Source organism: Lates calcarifer, linkage group LG19 (genome assembly GCF_001640805.2).
Source record: "Lates calcarifer isolate ASB-BC8 linkage group LG19, TLL_Latcal_v3, whole genome shotgun sequence".
NCBI classification, from domain to species: domain Eukaryota; kingdom Metazoa; phylum Chordata; class Actinopteri; family Centropomidae; genus Lates; species Lates calcarifer.
Genome location: NC_066851.1, coordinates 6,186,980 through 6,200,516, shown reverse-complemented (window position 1 = coordinate 6,200,516; position 13,537 = coordinate 6,186,980). Strand labels below are relative to the sequence as shown.

Sequence of the window (13,537 nt, the reverse complement as noted above, 5' to 3'; positions counted from 1 at the left end):
TTCTAAAGGGATACAAACACACACGTACATTGCACATATATAAAATTGCATGGGAATGAAACAGAAGGGAAGCAGGGATGCAGAGTAAGTAACCATTTTTATTCTACTGTTCTTTCAACACACTGTATGTAAGTGCTCTCCAGCACTGGATTGTGGTGCATATTTTATGCCAAGTATGTGTTGCTTGCTCTCCCACTGGCTGATTTTTCCCGTGGTTTTATACCAAGCAATATAATGTTCGCAGGTGAGACTTAATTCAGCACAAGAAGAATAAAATGAAGTTGATTACAACCTGCTGGTGTGCTACAGAAGCTTATAATTAAAAGACAAAAGTACTGGGGATCTTACAAAACATCTGATCACCCTGATTTGAGTTCATTATACATATTCAGTGGTTTGGTGTAGTCCTAGAGACACGAAACAAGCAACTTGAAGGATAAAATTGGGTAAAATTTTTGTGCACTGACACCATATCATGCACAATGGACATGACATGTCAGTTTGGCACAACATACAAATGCAGCTCTGCAGAAAACACAGACCACACATCGTCAGTGTGTTATGCTATCAGAGCCTAAGGACTCACAGGCATCTTGAGTTGCACAAACTCAGCAAGTCTGTCAGCTGTTGTGCAGGTGGAGAAAGGTAAGGATGCATACAGTAAATGCTAACTGAGAGACCATGAAGTGTAGGTAGCATCTGACAGCATTTATACATCCCATTCAATATATTGTAGTTCAGATAATGTTATTGTAAAGTATAAAATCAAATGTTGTGCCCCAGTCTTTTCTTGCTATGGCTGTCTACAAAGGCAATTTTACAATATCTTCAAATGGCAATACTACAAAGCATCTCTCCGTTTATAAAAAGCTTTCCACTGCACTGATGTTTCACACATTTCACCCTTGGGATTTTGTTAGAAGAGCCACTGTACTGTTGGGTTGTGTAATCTAAAACAGTGTTTTATGAAGTGTGGGCCAGTTTCATAGACTGAGCACCATGTCTGCTGGTGGAATCCCCGCGGTGACAACTGTGTCGCAATATTTATAATTAGTCCTACAGTATGATGACGGTGAAAACGGGTCCAGTATATGCTGGAAGGCTTGATGAAAAAATTCAAAATTACTCTCAGTGTTCATATGTTTCCTTACACTGAGATCACTTATGTTAATAAGTATATTTATGTGCAGCTCATTAGTAAAACTTTCACACTGCCTAATGTATCTTTAACAGTGTGACACACAGACAGAATGCAGTTTACAGACCTTGTACAAAAGTAGAACTGTGATTTGCTCTACGTGAAGTTACAGCAAGGATGAAACAAACAGATGTAAAAGCAAATACCATGGTAAACGTTACATGAACTGACGATGAAAGGTGCTCTGTAAACACTGTTATTACTGTCTTGTTTATGAGAAAGAAGTTGACAGGAATGTCTCATTTATTAGCTGTGAATATATGTTATTCATGTTTGTTGATTACCATAATGTATACAGACATACAGACACACGTACAGGGTAGTGAGATTGTAGGCACTGAGCCAGAAGTCTATCTGCATTATGTCACGTTCACCCACAGTTATCTGTCCTGAACACAGCTCATTATCGCACAATGTGTCTCACATCTGCCATGTCATCCACTCCTGATGATCACACCATCACACACACACACATACACACATGTGAACTTCCTCCCCACTGGTCTCCTAAAGCAGGATCTAGTGTCAGACATGATACAGGTGATTTGAAGCAGCAGATGTGCGAAGAGATGGCGGATAGTGGGTCATGTGGGTGAGAAGCTAATTGAACTTACATAAAGAAAGAAAGAAAGAAAGAAAAGAAAGAAAGAAAGAAAGAAAGAAAGAAAGAAAGAAAGAAAGAAAGAAAGAAAGAAAGAAAGAAAGGACAAATTTAGAGTGAGCATTTATGAGTGAAAAACATTAATCACATAACCTCTTTCACACAGATGAGTTATTGCAGCTGTAGTCACACAGCAATTTTTCCAAGAAAACAAATACCACACTAACATTAACAACTTTCAAATCTAGTCTAATGTAATTAAAGACTTTGTAATGGATTTTAAGCAGGAACTTAACTAGAGCTACCAGAAAGAGACTAATCCTGCCTTGGCAACCACAGGCTATTTATTTAGAGCTGCTTGTGCCAGTACACTATAGCTGCACTAGTTTCTGCGTGTCAGCAAAGCAATATCTTACTGTTATTTCAGAATAGAAGGGTGTAAGTACCTGTCAAGTTCACATAATAACATTCTGGTAGCTGTGTGTAATTGGTAGAATATTTATGAATTCAGTATATCAAGAAAATGAGAATGGCAACACTGAGTCGAGTCAAAAAACATAGAACTTGTAAATATGTCTGTCATTCATTATCATAATTCATAAGCTATCGTGTGTAACATTGTGTATGAGCTAATGCAGTGATACAGTTCAGTGTAGATGGTTTAAGGCTAGAAACATAGGCAAAGGCATTAACTGCAAATATCTGATTGGTTTAAGTTTAAAACCAATTCTAAATTCGACAAGGCAACAAGGCAAAATTACAGACAATATGAGGTAATACAACCCTTGTCCTTGGCACCTGTTAAAAGTCCCACTGTAGCATTTTGGACAAGCTGTGAACAGGAGAGTTTGCTGATGCTAGAGTAATGACAGTTGCTGTAGTTTGGTGAAATACTGTAAAATGAGCTCCGTTACCAGGTCTGACATAAATAGGAAACATTTAAATGTAACAAAATGGAGTGAAACAAGCCCTTTACCTAACCACCAACAACTGTTAAAAAATAATACCATATTATGTCAACAAAAATGCAACAAAAGGCAACAAAAATCTTCCTAAAACTCAGTGCTAGGTTCAGAGAGACAAAGGGAATGGCATAGCAATTAATTTTTCCACGTTAAGGTGCTTAATGGAAGTATATAAACACACACAAAAAAGATGAAGACCTGAGATCAAACCCTGAGGCACAACATCATAGCTGATTCTGCATCTGATTTTGACTGGGCATGCTTGATTTGAAAGGAAAGACATGTTTGAATCAAGGACAGAGACAGGCACAGACAGAAAAAAAACACGTAACATGAAGATTGAATTGACAAATGGATAAAATTCCGCCATTAAATATCACAAGATCAAGATACATCTAGATATATTACATTTTCTAAAAATCAATTGATAAACTGATGAATTGCAACCAAGACAGAAATGCCAGTCCTTCGTCACATCATTGGCAAAATTATCTCAAATCCATGCGTACTGATTTCCTGTAATGATCTCAATGGCAGTCACGGAGGATATATTCAAGGGTGACAACTACAATGACGTAAATGGTTCTTGGCTGTGTAAGAACTGAGCCATGGGAATCTCACCAACTGAGGTGATCTGAAAACTTCTAGTCTAACTTGTCAGCCATTTGTCTTTCAGCCAATAGCAGTGTGAGTAATGGAGAAGGGGGAATGGTTTGTCTTTGTTTTCTCCCTTCAGAGTCACTTTAAGGACATACTGTTTTAGTTGATAATGACCACACACTCACGCACACCCTGACACACACACACACATAATTCCAGTCACCCGCAGAATCAATCCAGATGTCACAGCGTCAGGCCAGCTTCCTATAAAGCCTGTCCCTCCACTGCTAATAGGAAATGTTCCCTAACATCTGTGGTTTCCATCCCTCTCCACATCTCGCTCTCTCTTCTCACCGCCTCTCTCACTCTCTCTCTCCCCTGCTCTCTCTGTCTGTCTCTGAGCAGTAGAATAAATTGAATTAGAGCTCCACCACCCACTCCGCAGGATCCTGCAGCTCTCTGTCAGATAGCTAAACAGAGAGGGGAAGAGAGAGAGAATGAGCGAGAGAGAGAGAGAGAGAGAGAAAGAAAGAGAGTTGCAGAGAGATAAACAGAGGGCAAGAAGAAAGACGGGCATAATAAAAATACCCTCTGCCCCTATAAAGAATAAAGAACAGTTCTTACTGCCTCTTTATTCCCCTGTACTACAGCCTGATAAGAGTCCACACATTTCTTTTCCTTTTTGGTGGGATGTGAGGCTTGAAAGAGAGACAAAAATAATGAGAGGGAATGGGAAAATAGAGGATAAGAGAGATGTCTGCCCTACACATGCAATTATGGAATGATAAAACTGCAACACAAATGCATATAAACAAACACACAGCAAGTCATATGACACACCAGATGTTTATCTGCACAACTTTAAATGCCATTCATCCATGCTATTCAAACAGTCAGGTAAAAGTCAGGAGTAGCTTTAAATTACAACCTCTTTCTTTACTGTCCATTCCCAGGAAAACTCAAAAACAATTTGTACCACAAATGCATCGCCATTCATCCTGAACCTAATGGCACAGCAAACCACTCCTTTCAGACATAAATAGGAGGCTAAACACAACTAAAATGGACTGAAAATCACCAGTTTCTCTCCCTCGCTCATTCACCCACACTCTCTTTCTAGAGCCAGGGAAGCATTTGCATAATGCCTCCATATCCACGGGCCATTAGCGCCAGCATGAGTGGCTCGTGTGCATAAATTTATTGCCTTGATCAATCAATATGAGCTACTGTACCGGTACAAACCGATGAAACTCCAATCTGGCAGAAGACCGAGCCATGGGAAAGGAAAAAAAAAAAGCAGGGCAATTTTCAAATGTTGACATGTCACAGTCCTAAATTAGAGAGACATTAAAATGCACAGACCCTCATTGGGAAAAGGTTTGATTAAAATGGTAATTTGAGATAATTTCTACTGATTTACTGCACAGTATAATTAAATTAAATAACTTCTCATTTGCTGAGGACCTCATGGAAACGTTTGCAAGGATCTCAGTGTCAACAGAAAGGCACTTTGATGTCTAATGATATAAACAGACTCACTGTTTTCAGAACAAGTGCAGCTCAGGGAAACACATTTAAGTTGACATTAGCCTTGACAGAAGACAGAGACAATGGGTACAGCTGTTACTGATTTCCAAATGGCTTTTAAAGTCACATACACGCATGCTCATGGAATCTGAAGAAACTTTACATGGCCAGCTGCTTCCACTTCACTTTTCATGTTTATATCCCACAAAAACAAGTAGTCTCAGCCAAAGGACCAAGAAGAAGGCGAAACCACAATGCAAATCTATCAAACAAAAAAAAAAAAAACATTTTTTCTCTGTTTCTGTGAGGCTTCCATTTTTTTTAGGTCCATATTTTTTCTGTGGGCTGCAGGCAAAGTAAAACCTTCCAATCTTTCAATATCAAATGAAACCCTTTTATTTTTGTAACACTGTTTAATGATGACTTTTGAGAAGTTTGGTCATACAATACATCACAATAGGGGGATATACCAATGACAGGATCTCTGTTTTTAGTGCTCACAGTTTTTATTTTTTTATAATTTCTTTTAAAAGAGCAGAATGCCTGATTTAAGTTCATATTCATCTTCAATGTGCAGTTTTTCCTCCTAGATCCCAAATTCTTCATGTTTACTGCTCCAACAGGATTTTTACAGTGTCCAACTTCCTCCTCCTGCGAGAACTCAGAATATGCTTCTACCACCAACACAAAAAGAGTAGAACAGGACAATGGATGGAGATGCCAGAGTTCCTTATTGCAATTCTCAGCTCTCTAGTATTAGTTTGATTCCATTTTCTGTACTTAAATAAAATCCCTAAATAAATTTCACTACAACATGTGATATAAAGTATGAGTAATATCCAATTTCTTGGATTTGGATTTATTTTAAGTGTGTAAGAGAATGTTGAATGATTGACACTGACTGAAATCCAATAGAATCAAGAATTGTAGAATTCTAGAACTGTTTTTTTTTTCCACTAGAATAGTGATCATTACAATTCTAATGCACTGGACTCTACACGATTATCTCTTATTCCACTCACTGGTGTCACATATCCCGTATTGTAAGCTATGTAGGCGCGCGCACACACGCACACACACACACACACACACACACACACACACACACACACACACACACAAACTCATCATTTGAAACTGACGGGTGGCGTGAGACTTACACGCACACTCAACACACACGCCCGGTGGACAATGCGAAAGCTCCATCACGATCCAGCTTTGAGCCAACAAGGTATAAGGCTGGGGTTCAGTTGCGCACGCGCGCGCGCACACAAAGCACAAGCACAGACGCAGGTTAGACTGATACCATTTGTGATGTTCCTGAGGAGTACAGTTTTAGTTCACTGTAACAAAGACAAATATGTATATAACCAGGGACACTCCAACATAGTATACTATCTCTCCCCTCTCTCTCTGTAGAGATACAGGTGCAGCGTGTGGCGCACAAAAAGGGGCCGGGGCGCAGTGTTTTGTGTATCCTGTACAGTGTTTTCTGTACAGGATGCTAAAATTACGCTGTAGCCTACATGCACATTTTAAGTGGGTTTATGGTTAGCTGAAGACACACAGCGCACGCGCACGCACGCACACACACACAAGTTTTCCTTCTCTCTGACGACGCTCACGCGCTTCTGCGTGTGCGCGCGCGTATACACTGACGCGTGTTCACAGTTCTTAACCGGGTGCAGAGCTGCTGAAATTTAGCCTACTAAAACTAGCTTACGTCTGGGTTCACCGACCACGGTCTCAGGCGCCCACAAACACACACACACACACACACACACACAGCTTCTGTAACTTACACCGGGCTCAATTTTGACCTTGCAATGTTCTCACTGCTGGTTTTCCTACATACAGTAGCACCCTCTCTCCATACCACCACCACCACCACCACCCACCCTGCTATCCAAATACACCCTCTCTGCCTCCCTCCCGCCCCATTTCAGCAGCCAGACTAATTGTCTCTACAAATCTAGAAATAACTCTACCTCTGTCCCTTTTCCCCCCTCATCAACCACCATTCCTCTGCTCCAACAGACGCAGTCAGAAAGAAAGAATTAGAAAAAACAGAGGGACAAGGGGAGGAGAAGACCGAGCCGTCATTTTGAACGTTATTCGTAAGAAATATAGGAGTTTAAACTTTACCTCTTTCCGGATGCGGCTCCTTCCTCCACCGAGTGTCAGGGTGCAGTTATCTTTCCAAATCCCATTATTAGAATGGTAGTGGTGATTATAGTTGTAACTCCACGCAAATAGGTTCCAGATAAGAGAATATACCCCATATATGTGTATGTCGAGGTAAATATGTGTAATATCCTTTGGGTGTGTGTAAATTCCGTACGGGTTTATAGTTCAATCCTGTCTTCCAGAGGGGTGCGTCCGTTTTGCATTCTCACAGCGCCCGACGACTACATCCTCCACTTCTCCTTCCTCTCTCTTTCTCTCTCTCCCCGTGTTTTTCTCCCGGTTTCATCCCTCCATCCACGGGGTGAGCAAACAATCCCATCCGAGAGAAACTGAAATGGTCTCCCCCCACCCCGAACCTCTCCTTCCCCTTCAGCCGCTTCTTTTTCTTCTCTTGTTTCTCCTCTTCTTCCCGGCCAGTAGTGCCTCCCTCCCCTCCTCCTTTCCCGCCGGTCGCTGCCCTCGTGCAGGTGAAATAGGAAGAATTCCACTACAAGAAAAATATATATATATATCCCAGACAGAAGGGCAGAAAAGTCTAATTATTCCAATAAAAAGGGGTTAGGCAGACTAAGTTGGTGATTCAACACTCATAAAAAATCCAGTGTAGTGCCTTCCCTCCTTTGTTGGAGACCGTGAAACGTTTTCTGTAACGAATTTTGGGGTTTTCACTTCACAGTCGCGAGCTTCTAGCTCTCCCTCCTCCTCCTCCTCTCTCTCTCTCTCTCTCTCTCTCTCCGTCTCCAAGTGTGTGTTTACGTCGCTCACCCTCTGTTAACTCGACTCTGTGCGTCTCCCCTGCAGTCGGGAGTAGAAAAGAAGAGAATAAAAAAGATAGAATAGGCTAAAACAAAGGCGTGGTAACGTCCCAGTAAAACTGTCGTCCGGTCACTCACACCGAAAAGCTTAGCGGTACAGTCCCGCTGATCCTCGGTCCTCCTTGCCGGTCGCTTCTCCCGCACCGTTAATCCATATAGCGCAGCGGGCATGACAACTGTCAGGTTTGATAAAATAAAACACTGCGACTTCCTATTGAAGCTTTCAAAATAAAAGTCTTCTTTTGGACATTATTTCAACAATACACTATCTGTAGATTTAAGTGATATGACTGGTCTCTCCCATGCATTTTATTTACACTGATGTCCCACCGCTAGTTATGATTGGTCCACTTACCCTGTCTGTGTTGGTTGGTCCGGGGCCCCAGACCTTTAAGGGCCCCAAAAGCTCCACATTTACTGCATGTATTGTGTGGTAGGTGGAGATGTAATTCATTTGCCAATATATGTAGGAGTATGTATGGAGTATGCACCATTAAGTTATAGCTGAAATAACTTATGAAATAGTCAGTTCCTCAATTTTTCCACAGTACGGCCTACCTGCAGTTTCATACAAGGGTCCTGTGTCGAAACAAAGTTTTTCATATCTCCATTGCTCAAGTTTATGTAATGTTCCTGTCCTATTTCTATATAAATCTGTTTAATTTGAATACTTTAAAGTGACAATATACATGATGATGGTGGACTGGGTCAAAAGGCTAATTTTTTGCCCTACGACAGCCAAGTGGGTATATTCAGAAATGCTTTTAGTCACTAACACTAAACTTGACAATTAGTTGAAATAGGGTAAGGATGTCATTTGTAGTTGACTTAAATATTTCTAGTTTGTAGTGCATGAGTTTACTTAGGCTCTACAAGCAATGGAATTAAATCTGCCCATACCACACAGAAATTATGTGCGTGGGCATTGATTAATAAAATAAAATGTTTTCACGTGGCTGTTTTCAGTAGGCTATTATCTGCCATCACTTCAACTATAGAAGTAAGATCAATTACTTTAAATGAAACTATTCAATAACAGTAATTCATGTGAATGTAATTATCAGGTTCTATTACTAATGTTCAGTGTTGCCTGTAGAAAATGAACATTAGTGCATAGTGTTGATTTTTGTGATAATATGATAAAAAAAAATAATAGTGGTTGTGGTGAGCCCACTTTGCTTTACCAAAAAACAAAAAAAACAAACAAAAAAAAAAAAACACACACACAGGCTTTTACCTTGAAGTACAAATCGCCTCATTTCCGAACTGCGTCATGACTGTGCTGTCTAACTTGACGCAGCTTAAACCCTCCTGCATGGAAGTTGTTGAAACCCCTCTTATTCCCCGTACCGCGCACTGTAGCAGCCTACACCCTGCGCGTTCAGCTGGATGCTGCATAGTCTCACATTAAACTTATTAAGAGAATCATTTGTCAGAGAGGATGCTGCTCTAAAGCTCCTTCCAGCCTGTGTTTGCGCCTAAGTCATTGCAAGCATCGTTTATGAAACTGGAGCGCGCGAGAAAATGATGGGAAAGTGACTGCCACCCTTATTTGGCCCATATGGAACTGTATCACCACATCAGATATATCTTCTCCAGAGACTGCATTTTCTCTCCTTTCCTCTGGCTGTTAGAGGGCGTTTCTCTTTGTGAAAGAGTCCTAAAGAATGAGATAGTGATGTGGGAAACACTCTCTCTCTGTCTCTCTCTGTTGTTATACAAAACACTGTACACGGGTTGATAGTAGAAGAGAGGAAATGGAAAGGGGGGGAGTAAGGAACAAATCCATATAATTTGTGAATGGGCTTCAATATTGAGCCAAATTTTACAGCTGAAAAGGTTCATTTCATCTATGAACAAGGTTTCTGGAGAAATATATGATTTTCCAATTGTAGTAGGGAAATTGAACAACATCTTACTGTGGCTCTGAATGGTTATAGCAAGGCATGGCACATAAAATCCTATATTTTCATAGTGCCATTGACTTTGGCATAACGGCAGTGCTGCCGAATGATGGTTGATCTACATCGAAAATAATATTTTGTGAACACCCTATCTCCAGATATTTGGAGTTTTAAAGTGAATTTCTGTGGCCACTGATATATCAGATACAGGAATGGGTTTATTGACCTGATGCCTCTGCTAACATCAGGGAGACCATATCAGCTCTCAGTGCCATAAAAGACAAAACTGGAGATATGGGGTCTCTGTAGGGCACTGATAAGCTCGATGGTGGTCTGCTGGAGCAGAGGGTGGGAGGTCTTTGGTTTGGCTCCCTCGAAGGATAAACAATATTAAAGGAGGGAGAGCATGAGCGTATGTCAGTGTGGAGCATCGATGTTTCTGGATAAGAACATGTATTGGAAATATATGATGAAATTATATAAGTGAAGTTAATATGTGCATCATTGTACAGACTTTATCTGGGCTTCGTCACAATGACTGTAAACCTTTCTTTTATCAATCACAGAGGCTCAATGAACACTGAATCCCCTCATTGTGCTGCCATTAACCTTTAAAGTATTGGTAAAGTCTCTCTATTTCCTGTCAATTAATAATCATAAAAGCAAACTTTGACATCATGTGATCTGATGTGTTCACAGATGATGTATTGATCTGCTGTAATGCAGAGGTGGGGTTAGGGTTGGAGTGTAGAAATCATCAGAGGGATGCTGGGTCAGTTCCCTTAAAAGAGTTAAAGGACAACTCAGTGGAGTCTGGTAGTGATATACAGCTATGTTTGTGGTTAAACAAAAAAAGATTTTACTCTTTAACAAAAAGGTCTATCTCTGTAGGAATCCTTTCCATAATGTTCTCAGACACTTACAGTAACAATCTGAGCCTGTCAGTGGCAAAAACAAGCACATTAGTGGACATACTTAGACAGTTGTCCATTGGATTACAGTGCACCAGCTGTTTGTGGTGGCCGGGTACACCGTTCTTGCTCAATGTGGCACAGATTCCAGAGAAGATGGGAAAATAAGGCCCAGGTTCAAAAATACCAGATCTATCCTTTTGGAAAATCTTACAAGTGGCATGAATGAGCTGCATTTTATACTAAGCCAGTGGTATCAGTGGTATTTTGATTGGTTTTGATTTGTGAGGTTGTTGGTGGGAATGGAGGACCACACTATATGATAAATGAGTGTGTTTTGAAGAAATGAGCCAGCGATGTAGACCACGTCAAGATTTGTGGGTTTTTACTAATTTTCATTTTATCATTTCTGTCTTGAATGAGCTACACACAGCAGGACATGCCTGCAACATGTGACCAAGTGTTACCTCAGTGCCACAGTCATGACAATAAACTGGCGTAATCTGACCTTCAGGCTACTGCTGCCGCCAATCAGTTTATTGATTAGCCTTTAACAGCTGTTAAAGTCATTGAGACATTGTCAGGTGGCTGATGGGATAGCTCCCCACTGAAATCACTATTCATTTGTCAGCTGAGTGCTCATAAATGTGGCTGATCAACAATTGGTAAACCATTTAAAGCCTAATCAGGCTCATCAGTTTTTGTTCTTTTTTGTTGTGTCTTCATTCAGTGTTATAATCAATCCTGAAATACCACTTTGTTATGGTTCAGGGACATTTTATGGGTGCAGTAAATGCATTTTTTCTACTGTTTTACTGCCCCAAAGCATAAAGTGACTACAATTGACTATATCTGCAGGGGCTTGATAGAATTCTTTATCACCCGTGACTCAACAATTGCTCGACCATATGCAGAGGTTTTTGGCTTTTAGTACTCTTTTTACTGCTTTATATTTACACTGGGAGCTGCCTCATCAACCACATCTGCTAATTTGTGCTGCAACCCACCTGAACTGCATGGATATACTTGCTCATTTACTCAACTGGTCCTGGGATTGAAAACACGTACCTCCTACGATAACACGCAGGCTACTGCTCAGCCCCAGTACGGCTTAAAATAGTCATAGCGTAGGTCTAATGAATGAGTTTACCTACTATGGCAGTGCACATGCACTGCAGGAAGCTCCCCCACTGTTGGTGAAGTTATTGACTTCCCTTGGGAAGAGGTGGATATGGTGGAATATTGGTTCCCAGCTGGAACCAAAAAATAACAGGGTTTTTTGTTACCTGTAGTGCGAACTGTGACAAAATCAGAGGTTGTGTCTTTCTCTGTGTTCTCATGTCTCTTTAGTTTGTGACCTGGCCATTTAGATTCAATGACCAGCCACCAAGACATAAACGGTTCTTGACACAATCAGAAAATCAAACCATTTTCAGCATCTGCATGTGGTTTGACATTTTGACAGTTCCCAGCTGTGAAAAGTGAAACCAGTGAGTGCCACTTGGAAATTAAATTTGTACAGTTTCACTTCTTCCCACCAGAACTGTTATGGATTTATAAATTTACCTATTCTCTAATTCTAGATGTATATTATAGATTATAGATGCATATTATAATTTTGATGTGTTGGCATGGGAACTGGGAGCTAGCATTATTTACTGACTGATGAATCAGTTTAGATCTGTGAAAATATGTACCAGGAGTTTATTCCTTTGAATTCTGTTCAAAACATATGGAGCTATCTCTTATAGGGGGATTTATGAGACAGATATTGGCTCACAGGATTCCTCTGCAGATGATGGCTGAATTCAAAGTAGACTCTCAGCACATGCTTAATCCCCAAACCCTATTTTTCTTCCATGGAAAGTGGTTATTGCAATGGTTTCTTGGCACCACAATTCCTGTGGACCGCTAGAAATCAGACAAAATATATATAATTCCAAACAACACTTAAATCATTCTTACCCACATATATACAAGGGGCTTGTACTTAACAAGAACAGCAGTGTCACCGCCAGTCACTGACCAGTGCTCTTGACATTGTAAGCCACTAAAACTGTAGGCCTCCAGTGGTGCTGATCAGTGCATTGATTGTCCAATCATCAGGGGACCATGTTGGAAATAGTGGTAAGACTGAAATAATTGGATAGCTGGGTAGAAATCCCCCTCAGTGAGACTTGGATCAGGGATCAGAAAGGTAGACACTTTGTAACCAATTCAGTACAAACCCTGATGTACTGTAGGTTGTGTAAGGCAGCTACATTTTGATGATATTTGTATCATCACTTCAAAACATTACCTTTATTTTAATGAACTACCACATCAGGGTGAATTTTAGCTTAACCACTAATGACTGTGTATTATTGCTATCCCATAATTTGTAGTTGTCAACCCAAACTCTTTAGAGTTTATCTTATCTAAATTCTCTCCACTTGCTATAATTTGACTGGGTCAGACAGTGTTGTCATAGAACTGGCTGCCACTAAAGCTATAAAATCCCCAACCCTGGTTAATGTTTGTGTCATACTCTATCCACTCAGGCGAAAGCTGTAGATGGGAGCACAAAAGGCACTGTCAGTATCAACATAAGCTGCTGAAGCTTTAGCCTTCTGTCACTATGGATCAAGCTATTGATTAGCTGTTATGGCTATTGTAGATGACAGCAGGTCATATTGACTGAAATCCTTTTGCACGCAGGTGAGTGGTCAGGACATTACACACTCAGCAATGACTTAAAGCCTCAATCCGGGAATTTTTTCACTGCATCTATTACCTGCACAGTCATTTTCCCATAGTGGGGTGTAATGGCCTGAGAAATACAGTAGTGGA

General features: G+C 40.5%; 1 protein-coding gene across 2 annotated transcripts in view; it reads right to left on the bottom strand.

The window, feature by feature from the left end:
- Positions 1-8,052, bottom strand: part of lrfn5a (leucine rich repeat and fibronectin type III domain containing 5a) — a 113,322-nt gene extending 105,270 nt beyond the window's left edge. For both annotated transcript variants that reach the window (XM_018674816.2, XM_051078192.1), the window contains exon 1: positions 7,037-8,052. The gene's annotated coding sequence lies outside the window, so the exon portion shown is untranslated. The remainder of the gene's footprint in view (positions 1-7,036) is intronic.
- Positions 8,053-13,537: the final 5,485 nt, after the last annotated feature.